Source organism: Schistocerca gregaria, chromosome 2 (genome assembly GCF_023897955.1).
Source record: "Schistocerca gregaria isolate iqSchGreg1 chromosome 2, iqSchGreg1.2, whole genome shotgun sequence".
Classification (NCBI taxonomy): domain Eukaryota; kingdom Metazoa; phylum Arthropoda; class Insecta; order Orthoptera; family Acrididae; genus Schistocerca; species Schistocerca gregaria.
In genome coordinates this window covers 832,205,878-832,219,653 of record NC_064921.1, presented here as the reverse complement: position 1 = coordinate 832,219,653, position 13,776 = coordinate 832,205,878, and positions in this window count along the sequence as shown.

The following is a 13,776-nucleotide window of genomic DNA, read 5'->3' as shown; positions in this document are numbered from 1 at the left end:
ATTCTAATTTTGTCAGAGACAGCAAAGGACTTGGAAGAGCAGTTGAATGGAATGGAGTGTCTTGAAAGGAGGGTATAAAATGAACATCAACAAAATCAAAACGAGGATAATGGAAGGTAGTCTAATTAAATCGGGTGATGCTGAGGGAACTAGATTAGGAAATGAGACACTTAACGTAGTAAATGAGTTTTGCTATTTGGGGAGCAAAATAACTGATGATGGTCGAAGTAGAGAGGATATAAAATGTAGACTGGCAATGGCAAGGAAAGCGTTTCTGAAGAAGAGATATTTGTTGACATCGAGTATAGATTTAAGTGTCAGGAAGTCATTGCTGAAAGTATTTGTATGGAGTGTAGCCATGTATGGAAGTGAAACATGGACGATAAATAGTTTAGACAAGAAGAGAATAGAAGCTTTCGGAATGTGGTGCTACAGAAGAATGCTGAAGATTATATGGGTAGATCACATAACTAATGAGGACGTATTGAATAGGATTGGGGAGAAGAGACGTTTGTGGCACAACTTGACCAGAAGAAGTGATCGGTTGGTAGGACATGTGTTGAGACATCAAGGGATCACCAATTTAGTATTGGAGGGCAGCGTGGAGGGTAAAAATCGTAGAGGGAGACCAAGAGATGAATACACTAAACAGATTCAGAAGGATGTAGGTTGCAGTAGGTACTAGGAGATGAAGAAGCTTGCACAGGATAGAGTAGCATGGAGAGCTGCATTAAACCACTCTCAGGACTGAAGACCACACACACACACACACACACACACACACACACACACACACACACACACACAACTCTGAAACCGCCTTTGCGTGTAGGTGACAGCGATAGTGGACACCAACTTGACTATAGTTTCCAATACTGCAGACGATCTCGTTCGATACAATGATCACTGTCATTGATGAGCCTCTGCTGAGTAATGTACCCGAGAGACACTCTCCGCCTGCTGCGAATCAGTTCCTCGGTTGGCTGCACAGTGTCGTCTCAGTTCGTTGCAGATGGCCTTTCTTACTGATCAGCGCCGCTCAAGCCTGTACGGCCTTGGTCGTATTCTTGTCATCATTTCACTACGTTTGGAAACGACATTGCATTTGGTCCATATACCGCCAGTATTTTAAGGGTGAATCTCTGCGAGATTCAGACGTTTTGCCCTGAAGAATCGTACGTCCCTCGTACTTGAGCTTCGGAGTACGTTTCAGCTGCCGCACTATTTCACATGCACAATGTGGTGCGTGTTTTACCTGCAGTGCACTAGAATTGTGTCTGTAGGAAACCCGGAGCATGTATCTCTTCTGGCAATGCCCCACTCTTGTTGCGCAAAAAAACTTGACCTGGAACGACGTGTGTAACTTACTTTTTGATGTCACCACGTAATTCACTTTGACTGGTGTCTGAAACTAAAAGATTAATCACCCGAAAAAGGAAGTATTATTAATAGATTACGTTTTGTGAGTGGCTGAATATTGCTGCATTTAACAATTTCTAGAAACATCTCGTTACACGGATAATCCTGTGGGATTGGGGTTGTCTAGAAGATTCGACGCCGTCTGCTGTGAGCACATTGGTGGCTTGGATTGAGGAAATCATCTTCGAACAAAACAGTCCCCACTGCGTCCCTAGCTCGCATGTTCGTCCACCTATTGGACATGATTGAGCTGTCAGACTTCCTTGCAATTGAAAACTAAGTGCCAGAACGGAAATCACATGTAGAACCTTGTCTTTGCGGGCAATGTTTTTACTTGTTGAAGTATCCGGGCACGCATCACGACCCGTCCTCCTCACAGCTTCACTGCAACCACAGTGTCTCTACTACTTTCCAAATTGAGCAACGCCTGCGAAAGATAGGGTCCTGTGTTCGAGTCAGGTTTCAGGACATAGTAGTAATCCGCCAGGAACTTTCAAAACAGCGCACGCTCCGCTGAAAAGTGAAAGGTACATTTTGGTGTATGGCCTATGGTTGGTCGGTCATGAGTTCGTACCACTCTTCCAACAACAACTACTGCAGAATATCGTACATCCAGCATGGGGCGATAATTCTGTGGAACTTAATCTGGGGCCCCTTGACTCTACGTTTAGACGTTAAGAGTCTCTTAGAGGGAAGCCAAGACTTCATCACGACTTTTCGAGCTTATGCCCAAGTGTCGTCCAAAACCTAGCGCCCAACGTGTTTCTTAAATTATCATTTGTTCCACATGATTAAAATTAAATACATGAAAGAATGAGCTTTTATCTATATACCCTAATCTAATCTTTACTGATACAGCTTTCCTTCCGTGACACACAGGGGCATGTATCCGCAGTGGGTACCAGCCCTAGTTGTGCTCACGAAGCCATTTCTTCACTGCGCGAATCACCTCCTTGTCGTCTTCAAAATATCCACCATGAATGCTATCCTTTAATGAGCAGTATAATGAAAGTCCGATGGAGTTATTTCAAAGCTGTAGGCTGGACATGATAACCCTATCAAAGCCTGATGTGTTCACAACTGAGGCCGAACGTTGTCGTGTTGAAGCAATGTCTCTCGTGGGTTGTTATGGCGCCGAAGTTGCTGCTAAAGCTTCGTGAATGTGGTCAATGTTTTCACATATGCCTCTGTATTAATGGTACTGCGCCTTAGCATCCATCTCAGAACACATGTATTTTTTGTGAGATTTGTGTTCGACTGTAAGGCAGCGTGAAACACGGAACCCATTCCGCACACTCTTGAGTATCCTAAAACACGAATGATTGAGTCCACACTTCCTCTCGTTGACTGACAGTAGCCGCGCCAACTGCCGAGTCGTAATGCGTCGATCCTCTCAAACGAGAACATTGGCACGATGTATCACTTCAGGTCTGACAGCCGTGGATGGTCTTCCCGCTGGCTGCAAAATATAGAGTTACGGCGAACCTCCTTCTGACTGACTCTGTGCCGAGCAGTCAACCTTACTCCCATCTACTGTAGATGCTCCGTAGATTTCACCCAAACGATTGAGTATTCTCCACAGTTGTTTTTCCTCGGCAGTGAGAGATTCAATTACTATACTTCGCTGGTAACGTACATCCCTCCGAGACGTCATTTTGAAACGTTACTGCAGCTGCGTCGTCTGTCGGAGGAAATGGAAACTTTGCACGCATTCAGGGAACTTGAAATAATTCATAATTAACTTTTCGAAATTTGCAACATTGATGTCAGCTGAGAAAAAAATGGGCCATAACTTTTTGGGAAACAGACATTACCAAATGAATTTCATCTCTGAGACCAACAATGGCATCAGTTACCAATGTTGTGAACACAGAAGTTTCAGAAACTTGTAAATATGCACTGATGGAAAAGAAAATCGCAGCACCAAAAAAATACTTAATATGGAGTAATGAAGTTTCGGGAATACATTTGTCTGGGTAACATATCTAACTGATTAACATGACAAGGTCATAGATTAATGTGAACTATTGGTGTATTGATAACTGCTGTAACCCCCAGAATGTTGAATGCAAATATGCAGACGTGAATGTACTGTGTTATACGCTTGCTATAAGTCAGTTTGTGGGATGAAGCCCCATACCTGTTGCACTTGGTCGGTCAGTACAGGGACGGTTTATGCTGGTTATGCATGGGATGACGCTGGAGTTGTCGTCCGATGATGTCCCACATGTGATCGATTGGAGACAGATCTGGCGATCGAGCAGGCCAAGGCAACATGTCGACACAATGGAGCATGTTACGTTACAACAGCGATATGTGGGCGAGTGTTACTCTGTTCGTGAAACGCCTGGGCTAGGAGGCCAGAGAGGGTTAGGTTGTGGAAATCTTAATCGACCTCCTTTAACTAACTTTAAATCGGCTGAAAGCCACACTCAAAATGCATGGCGCAAGGGCTAAGCAAAAAATTAAAATACAGGGTCCTTCTGGAGGTTTGACCAAAAATATTTTCTAAAACTTTAACCTAAACATGCTGAAGGCCTTAGCACTTAATTTAAACGGAACTCGGCTAAATGGTTCAAATGGCTCTGAGCACTATGGGACTTAACATCTGTGGTCATCAGTCCCCTAGAACTTAGAACTACTTAAACCTAACTAACCTAAGGACATCACACACATCCATGCCCGAGGCAGGATTCGAACCTGCGACCGTAGCAGTCACGCGGTTCCGGACTGAGCGCCTTAACCGCGAGACCACCGCGGCCGGCGAACTCGGCTAGAAGCAGCATGTTAAGCAATAAGAAGTGTTTCAATCAAACGGCAAAAGGCCTTATCCTAAAACATTTCAAGCAAATTCGGCTGAAGGCCGCATAGCAAATCATCACAATCGTAGGAACATCAGTTTAAGAGATATTAAACTAGGCTGAAGGCCACACATCAACACAATAATTTAACGACTTAAAGCCTTAAAAGATATCATGTAAAATTCGGGAGAAAGCCCCATATAAAAAATAAGTCTTATGCTTTAAGGGCAAGACAAGAACATTAATTCAGGATGTATATAAACTCGGCTAAAGACCACACATTGACCAAAATACTAAAACTCAAACAGGAAAGTTACTATGTAACAGGCGCTCAGAAGTTTCCAAGGGTCGGCCTGAAATAGTAATACTAACACCCGTTTAGGCGAGACAGGCAGCATCACTAACAATCTATTAATGGGAAGCAACCCAACCGACAAACAGCCGACGAACCAACCAACCAACCAACGGCACTATTACCAAAATGCCAGCGAGGTGAAGAGACCTGTAACACTCGTCTTGAAATATTGGTGTGTTAATGAGCCAAGGCACAATAACCACTGACATACATAATCACAACGGCTGTGGAACTACACGCCGTGGCGGACAGCACCAACAAGGTAAGAAAACATACACTCGATGCTCTGTCGCAACCGACCAACTTGCTACTGCAGTACGCAGACAGCATAGCACTGTGTCAGTCGAACTGACACAGTGTTGCACGAAACACTGCCACAAGAAACTCTAACACTCGTGAAACGAATCACTGATGAACAAGTCAAACAAATCACAGGCGGACACACACACCAAACCGAAAGACGGTCGGTGACGAAACGTATGTCGTCTGACCAGACAACCGACCACAACCAACCAAGGTCGTTGCTACTCAAACCATGTTTGTCAGCAAAGGTCGGGCGATTCTCTACTATCCGGAGCTCACTGCAGCTCCAGCCCGACTCAACCCGATGTCCGTGCGGAACTGGGAGACACAGCGATCCGAGCATACTGGCTCGGACCCAGTCATGCAGAGGTAACACTTGCCCATTGGCCACGACGTCTCCGCAAAAGAAGAAACCGAGCCACGTCCAGCAAGACGACCCAGCGACGAGGCCCAGAAACGGTCAAAAGACCAAACACACGTCGCCCAAAGAGGCGACCAACTAAACGACCGACCAACGGTCGATCCCGCTGCCATCTCCATCCGTCGGACAGTTAGTTCATCCTGTGTCGCGAGCGGTCGGCGAGTACTGGCTGTCCGCGCCTCCGTAGCGCTCGGTCCCCGACAGCTGCTACGTCCCGACTGCACTTCTGCCAGGTGCGATCTTCCCTCACGACACACGACGACCGGGGAGTAATAGCCCTCCAGCAAAAAGATAATACGGCATGGCTAATATCGATACGCGCTGCTGCTGCCACTGACGGGCAGGCAAGACAGCAATTCATGGACACCAGTAATGGAAACTGAAATGATGAGGCGGCCGTACGGTAAAATAAAAAAATAGATGTTAAATAATAGATGGCACGAACACGAGCCACGCCACGCACGGCTCAGTTAGTAAACCACCCATGGAACACTGTTCATGAATGACAGCACAACATGTAGAGTCACCAGACTGACCTACACATTTGCAGCTGGGTCTATGGCGTAGCCGCGTGAGTACTCTTGCTGTCATACGAAATTGAACTCTAGACCATAACTCCATGTGTAGGACCAGTGTGTCTAGCAGATAGGTTGGTTGCAGGCCCTCAGCTGGCCCTATGCTTATCAAAACACGGCCATTGCTGGCACCGAGGCAGAACCAGTTTTCATCAGAAAATACAGCAGACCTATGAGCTCTCGCTCGACACCACTGTAGTCGCAAATAGCCATGGTTTCGGGTCAGTGGAATGCACGGTACAAAGCGTCTGGCTCGAAACTGTGCTTGAAGTATCCGATTGGTAACAGTTCGTTGTTGTCTATATGGGTCCAACTATTGCTGAAATTACTGCTGGAGATGCAGTATGATGCGGTAGAGCATTACGCTGAACACGATTGTCTTCCATGTCGGTAGTGCTGCGTGGCTGTCCGGAGCCCGGTCTCCTTGAGACCGTACGTTCTCGTGGCCACCGCTGCCACCAGTCATGTACAGTAGCTGCATTCCTGCCAAGTTTTTCTGTAATATCGCAGAAGGAACAAACAGCTTCTCGTAGCCCTATTGCCCGACCTCGTTCAAACTCAGTGAGGTTTTGATGACGGCATATTTGTCGCTTTAAAGGCATTCTTGACTAATATCAATTCATCACGTGCAACCTCAAAGGTAGCTAACACTCACTACCGTTACGGGGCAAACCTGACTTGCATGCTCATAGTGGGGCTACCAGTACCACTGTTAGCGCGAAATTTGAATACACGTCATCTTTCAGGTGTAGAAACACGTCTCCTAACTTTAGTTCCCGTCACACATCTCCTTCTCTGTGTTGCAATTTTTTGCCGTCAGTGTGTTTTTCTCATAGGTACGAGAACACAAGAAGTGAGACGTTTTTGCCTTCATGCTATTAGCCAGGTCAGATACCGGACAACGGGAGGACACGCCATACAGTGAGGCCACATCATCATCGCATCATCAGGAAAGGCTATAATAAGTCAAAAGTCCTACAGCTTGGGCCAAGACCAAGGCCCGTTTGTTCAGCGTCAGCGTCTATCTACTGAACTGAATTCGCCGTACTCCAGATCTGAATGCTGAATGTATTGCATCCGTCATGTGTGCTCTTTCTTCTTTTTCGTTGCGATTGCAGGGGGACAGCCTGCACGAATCCCTTGAAGGTTACTTCAAATATATTATGTAGTTGTAAGGTGTCAGGAAAATCCAACACCTTCTATGAAAACCCTGACATGATAAGCAAATACAATAGTATGTCACATAGCTCCGAATAAATCGTGACCTTACATTAACCAAAGAAATACGAGTAACGAGTGAGCAAATGTAATACCACAGACTAACACAAGAATGCCTAAATGCATGTCATACCTTCCCACCGTGAGATGGACGCAGTTCCGAAGGGAGAAACGAGAAGCCGAGGGCAGAACCGTGTTAAGCTAGAAGGCCCTACGATAAGGGACGGACTGGACACCCACGTCGCCAGCTAACCACTAGGGGCTCACAACCCGCAAGTTTTAGCGTGAGACTTTTTGGCGTCTCTGTTACGTTGCAAACTTTAAAAACATTGCCACACCACGAAAAGTATAACGTTTCTCATGGGATCGACAGAATTTTTGTAGGCGGAGCTTAAGGTTAACATTGAGACCCTGATTGATGAAAACACAGCCAGATACTTTTTTTAAACCAACTTCGGTAAATTGTAGTAAGGAGAAGTTAGGAACGGGAGCTGCTTCCGAGATGGCGAGGTGAGCGGAGCTGTGCTGCTCGCCGCCGCCCTGACACTGCCTAAACACCGACAAGGTAATGAACGCATGCGATGCCGCATTTTTGAGCGCATAAGGCTTCACTCAGAAATGCAGAAGTCTCATCTGTTACACCCCCTTCTTGCGTAATACTAGTGTCGATTGTCAATTAAATCTCATGGTGTTCACATTTGCCACTTGAAGTAAAAATCTAAAACGCGATGATTTTTCTGTTACATAGTTATTGAGAAGCCACATCAGCCACTGTAATTTACAACAAGTTAGATAAGTAATTAAAGATAATTGAGGGTCACTGTAGACCATTTTGATAGTTTTCTCTTTTGTGAAACTTAATTTAAACCTAGATTATAGATGTGATATGGCATAGGTCATCCTTCGATCGATTGTAGAACTTGGAAACCCATTCAGGGAATATTCGTTCACATTTTTGTTGAACGCAGTTGGTTTTTACCATCCTGTATTAAAACATTTCCTTTTATCAACAGTGCAATTTCTAAACAATGTTTTATGAGTAGAATAAAATTTCCAATGGTAAACTTAACTGCTTTTTCGACGTTATTTTACCAGCTAACCAAAAATAGGAAAGCCTTGAACTCCTTCCACTAAATTTAGTTAGTATTAAGATTCTTTTACAGGGAGTGCAGTGGAGCTGACGCTGAGATCATTAAGTATTTGGTTATATCATCGCTAGTCTCACTGAACTCTTCTGAATTCTACATGTCATGTGTGGTCTGGCGTCTCCTTACCAGCAACAGGTCCCAGGTTCAAACTAGTAAATTACCTAAAAAACACGCTCAGAGCGTCGTTGCGCGAAAGTGGTAGGGAGACATGATATAGAACAAACAGACACCACCATGAATGTTAGATAGTGTTTCCTCAATAAACGTGCTTGGGTCGTCGAACACACGCGGAAAACTATACCCTTATGTCCCTGTCATCAGGCTGCTTTTTTTTAAGTTTTGGGACACGTTTTATGCATGTTTATTATGATGTTTCTGCGGACTGAAAGTCTCGTCTATAGGAACCAACATGGGTTCCGAAAACAGCGATCGTGTGAAACCCAACTCGCTCTGCTCATCCACGAGAGCCGGTAAGCAGCAGTTACAGTAGATACCAACACCCATGCAGGTATCGTTTTCTTTGACTTCCGGCAGCCGTTAGATACAGTTCCGCACTGCCGCCTAGTGAACAAAATACGAGCATACGTAATGTTAGGCCAACTGTGTGATTGGATAGAAAAAAATGGTTCAAATGGCTCTGAGGACTATTGGACTTACCATCTGAGGTCATCAGTTCCCTAGAACTTAGAACTACTTAAACCTAACTTACCTATGGACATCACACACATCCATGCCCGAGGCAGGATTCGAACCTGTGACCGTAGCGGTCGCGCAGTTCCATACTGAAGCGCCTAGAACCGCTCGGCCACACCGGCCGGCTGGATAGAAGAGATTCTAGGACGCAGAGAACAGCATTTCAGAGAGAAGTCTTGTGCAGTAGACGTAATTTCGGGTGTAACCCAGGGGAGTATTATAGGACCGTTTCTTTTCGCTACATTAATGATTGGGAGAGAACGTCAGTAGTTCAATGAGTCTTTCCACGGACGACACTGTTGTAAACAGAGACGTCGCAAAGCTGGAAAATCGTAGCGACATGCAGGAAAAGCTGCAGAGGATCGGCGTTTGGTGCAGAAAGTGGCAAGTGACCAACATAGGAACGTATTGCGAATACACAGACAGGAAGATGCTAAACGATTATACGATTGCAGCTAGACTGGAAGCAGCTACTTCCATAAAATACGCACGAATATGCGTATGTTATGATTGGAACTAATCGCGAGCAATGCAAATGAAAGACAGAGTCATAGAAAGAAACGTCAGGAAATGTAGTCCGTCAACAAAGGAAGTAGTTTATAAAACAGCAGTTCGACCAATAATTGAATACTGATCGTCAGTATGGGATCCATACCAGACAGGGTTGATAAGAGGAAACAGAAGAGATACAAAGAAGAGCAGCACACTTCGTTACATATTCATTTAGCAAGCGCCGTAGCGCCACGGAAATCTTCAGCCAACTCCAGTGGCAGACGGTGCAAAAGAGGATTTTATGCATCACTGTGTGACCTACGGTTGATGATACGAGTGCTTAAGTTCCTCAAAGAGTTAAACGATACATTGCTTCCTCCTAGGTATAACCTCGAAAAGACTATGAAGATAAAATTAGAGAAATTCGAGATCACACAGAGGCTTACTAGCCGTTCTTCTTCCGAAGACCCATATGTTACGGGAACAGAAAAAATGGGGAATAGTACCGGTACATGCAAGGACGTAGCCAAAGGGGAGATCCGGAGATTCAGACCCCTCTCCCCTTCCTCCCAATCACCTGAATGGAATTACGTGCGACCTTGTTGCCATGTAGTGAAATTAAAAGACACAACGGACAATCAATGTTGCTGCAAGATGTATGAAATGTGGCGTGACTCCAGTGCGGGTATATAACCACCGACGTGTGGGCAAGGGGTTAGTGTGGCATTTGTGTCTTTCCGACGTGCGTGCTGTAAATGGGGCAGCGTGAACTTTGGCGACGTAATTACCAAATGCGTCCAAAGAGGACCAATGTGCTGTTACTCTTTTCTTGGCGGCGGAGAACAAACACTGGTAGACATCCATCGGAGAATGAAGAATGTGTATAAGACAACAAGTCAAAAAGCACCATTGTGGAATGGTCCAACAACGGGTGCTAATGATTCATGATAACGCACGTCCCCATAACGCAAATGTTCTAACGTTATACCATCTCAAGTTGATGACACTCCAGCACCCGCCCTATAGTTTCTCCCCATGCGATTATCACCCCCCCCCCCCCCCCCGGTACCTTAAAAAGAGTCTTGAAGGGTCAACGATTTCCGTCGGACGAGGATGTGCAACTGTAAGTTACGGACGTATTCACGCAGCAGGACATGTAGTTTTACCAAACGGGTTTCTTCAACCTGTTGCGTCTGTGGGATGATTGCCTCTATGCCCACGGCGGCATGAATTCTCGACTGTGCGGCCTTCGAAAGGAAACTTTTTGATCGCCCCTTACATTTGGATTTTGAATCATATAACGAAAAAGCGATATTCACGAAAGATAGTCAACAAGGCTATCAACAGATTTGAACTACGGATATATCAACTTCACTATTGGCTATCGCCTATCCCTATTTTAGCCAAAACCAACTACTGTACATTGTTGGACTTTCTTAAGTTTTTGTTTTGTTAATCAGGACAGTTGAATTTAATAAAAATGCTGCCATTTATTGTTTTTGTACTGTGTGCTGTTCTGATAGTTCCTAGTTATGGATACATTTGTAACAAGAAAGACGAGTAAAACTGATTTTTATTCGTCCACTAGCGTTATGATATGTTAAAATTATCTACACACTACTATAGCAACCTAATTACCTATCTAAACCAGTTTAATGTTAGCACTGAAGTCGTTATTTGGAGACGGGTAGAACTACAGAGCTGCTATGACATTAAATTTAAGTAAGTGCGCTTGAATTTGTCTACGTCGCCCAAAAATCGGGACGTCAAGAAAAATATCTCCCAAACGGCGAGGGTTACATTTCTTTAAGACATTTGCTCAAAATTCTATCATCCTTAGCCCAAATGACAAAATATCGCCCTGTTTGGCTACTCGGGTGGTACTCAATTATGAAAACCAGTTCCGTTGTGGAATTATGCGGTGGGGTTTCTGGAGAGCGGACTGGGTATGTGATGACAGCACATTCTACAGTTCGTTTCTAAAAGATTTTTCAGTGGGCTGCTTGATCTCCTCCGGAAAGACTGCACCCTGGATCAGCCCCCTTTCCATGTTTTATCAAAAATCTGTTTACGTTCTTGTGATGCTACACTACTGGCCATTAAAATTGCTACACCACGAATATGGCGTGCTACAGACGCGAAATTTAACCGATTGGAAGAAGATGCTGTGATATGCAAATGATTAGTTTTTCAGAGCATTCACACTAGGTTGGCGCCAGTGGCGACACCTACAACGTGCTGACACGAGGAAAGTTTCCAACCCATTTTTTATACACCAACGGCAGTTGACCGGCATTGCTAATGAAATGTTGTTGTGATGCCTCGTGTAAGGAGGAGAAATGCGTACAATCACGTTTACAGACGTTGATAAAGGTCGGATTGTAGCCTGTCGCGATTGCCGTTTATCTTATCGCGACATTGCTGCTCGCGTTGTTCGAGACCCAATGACTGTTAGCAGAATATGGATTCGGTGGGTTTAGGAGGGTAATACAGAACGCCGTGCTGGATCCTAACGGCCTCGTATCACTAGCAGTCGAGATGACAGGCATCTTATCCTCATGGCTGTAACGGATCGTGCAGCCACGTCTCGATACATGAGTCAACTGATGGGGACGTTTGCAAGAGAACAACCATCTGCACGAACAGTTCGACGACGTTTGCAGCAGCATGGACTATCAGCTCGGAGACCATGGCTGCGGTTACCCTTGACGCTGCATCACAGACAGGAGTGTCCACGATGGTGTACTCAACGACGAACCTGGGTGCACGAATGGTAAAACGTCATTGTTTCGGATGAATCCAGGTTCTGTTTACAGCATCATGATTATCACATCCGTGTTTGGCGACATCTCTGTGCACGCACATTGGAAGCATGTATTCGTCATCGCCACATGGCATATCACCGAGCGTGAGGTTACATTTAACATGTGTTACGACCCGAAAACCTACATATCAGCAGGATAATGCACGACCGAATGTTGCAGGTCCTGTACGGGCATTTATGGATACAGAAAACGTTCGACTGCTGCCCTGGCCAGCACATTCACCAGATCTCTCACCAATTGAAAACGTCTGGTAAATCGTGGCCAAGCAACCGGCTCGTCACAATACGCCAGTCACTTCTCTTGACGCAATGTGGTATCGTGTTGAAGCTGCATGGGCAGCTGTACCTGTACACGCCATCCAAGCCCTGTTTGACTCAATGCCCAGGTGTTATACGGCCGTTATTACGGCCAGAGGTGGTTGTTCTGGGTACTGATTTCTCAGGATCTATGCACCCAAATTCCATAGAAATGTAATCACATGTCAGTTCTAGTGTGATATATTTGTCCAATGAATACCCGGTGGTCATCTGCATTTCTTCTTGGTGTTGCAATTTTAATGGCCAGTACTGTATAGTAACTCAAGCCACGATTTCCCTGCGTAATTAACTAACTAAATTTTAAAATGTACTTGCATTGTGGTGTATTTTATTTTATTTGGAAACAATGCACACCAACCAGTGTTTCCAAATTCTCCGCCGACTGGGGTAGCCATTCGGCATGAGGCGCAGAGCTTGCAGTCGCTCAATTCGGGAGGCGAGACGAAACGAATCATCCGTCGACAACCTGGAAAATGCATTTCTGTGGTTTCCTACTTTCAGTTTAGGCAGATACTGGGCCAATTTCTTCGGAAATTCCTTTCTTTCCTGAGTGAGTCCAGTTGCCTTGAAGATGCAGACTGTCTGCTTAAATGAAAAGAGCTGCATCAAAGTCTTCTTCGGAGAGTCGCTGCACAAAAAGCCATATTTACAGTAGAATGCTCCTAGCGATCTTCATTTTTTACTATGTAGCTGTAAATAGGGATGAGTCACTTGTGAAACGACAATGTACACTGGGGTGACAAAAGTCGTGGGGTAGCGATATGCACACATACACATGGCGGTAGTACCGCATACACAAGGTATAAAAGGCCAGTGCATTGGCGGAGCTGTCATTTGCACTCATGTGATTCACGTGAAAAGATTCCCGACGTGATTGTGCCCGCACCACGCGAATTAACAGATTTTAATACGGAATGGCAGTTGAGTTAGGCGCTTGGGACCTTCCATTTCGGAAATCGTTAGGGAATTCAGTATTCCGAGACGCACAGTGTGAAGAAGATGCTGAGAACATCAAATTCTAGGAATTAACTCTTACCTCGGACAACGTAGTGCCCGATGAGCTTCAGTCAACGACCTAGAGCAGCGGGTTGTGCGTGGTGTTGTTAGTAGTAAGAGACAAGCAACATCAGGTTGCGTTCCACTAGGAAAGTTGGTGCACTCAGCGACTTTGATATTATTATAGAGCGCAGCAATCAGTCGTCTTTTTTC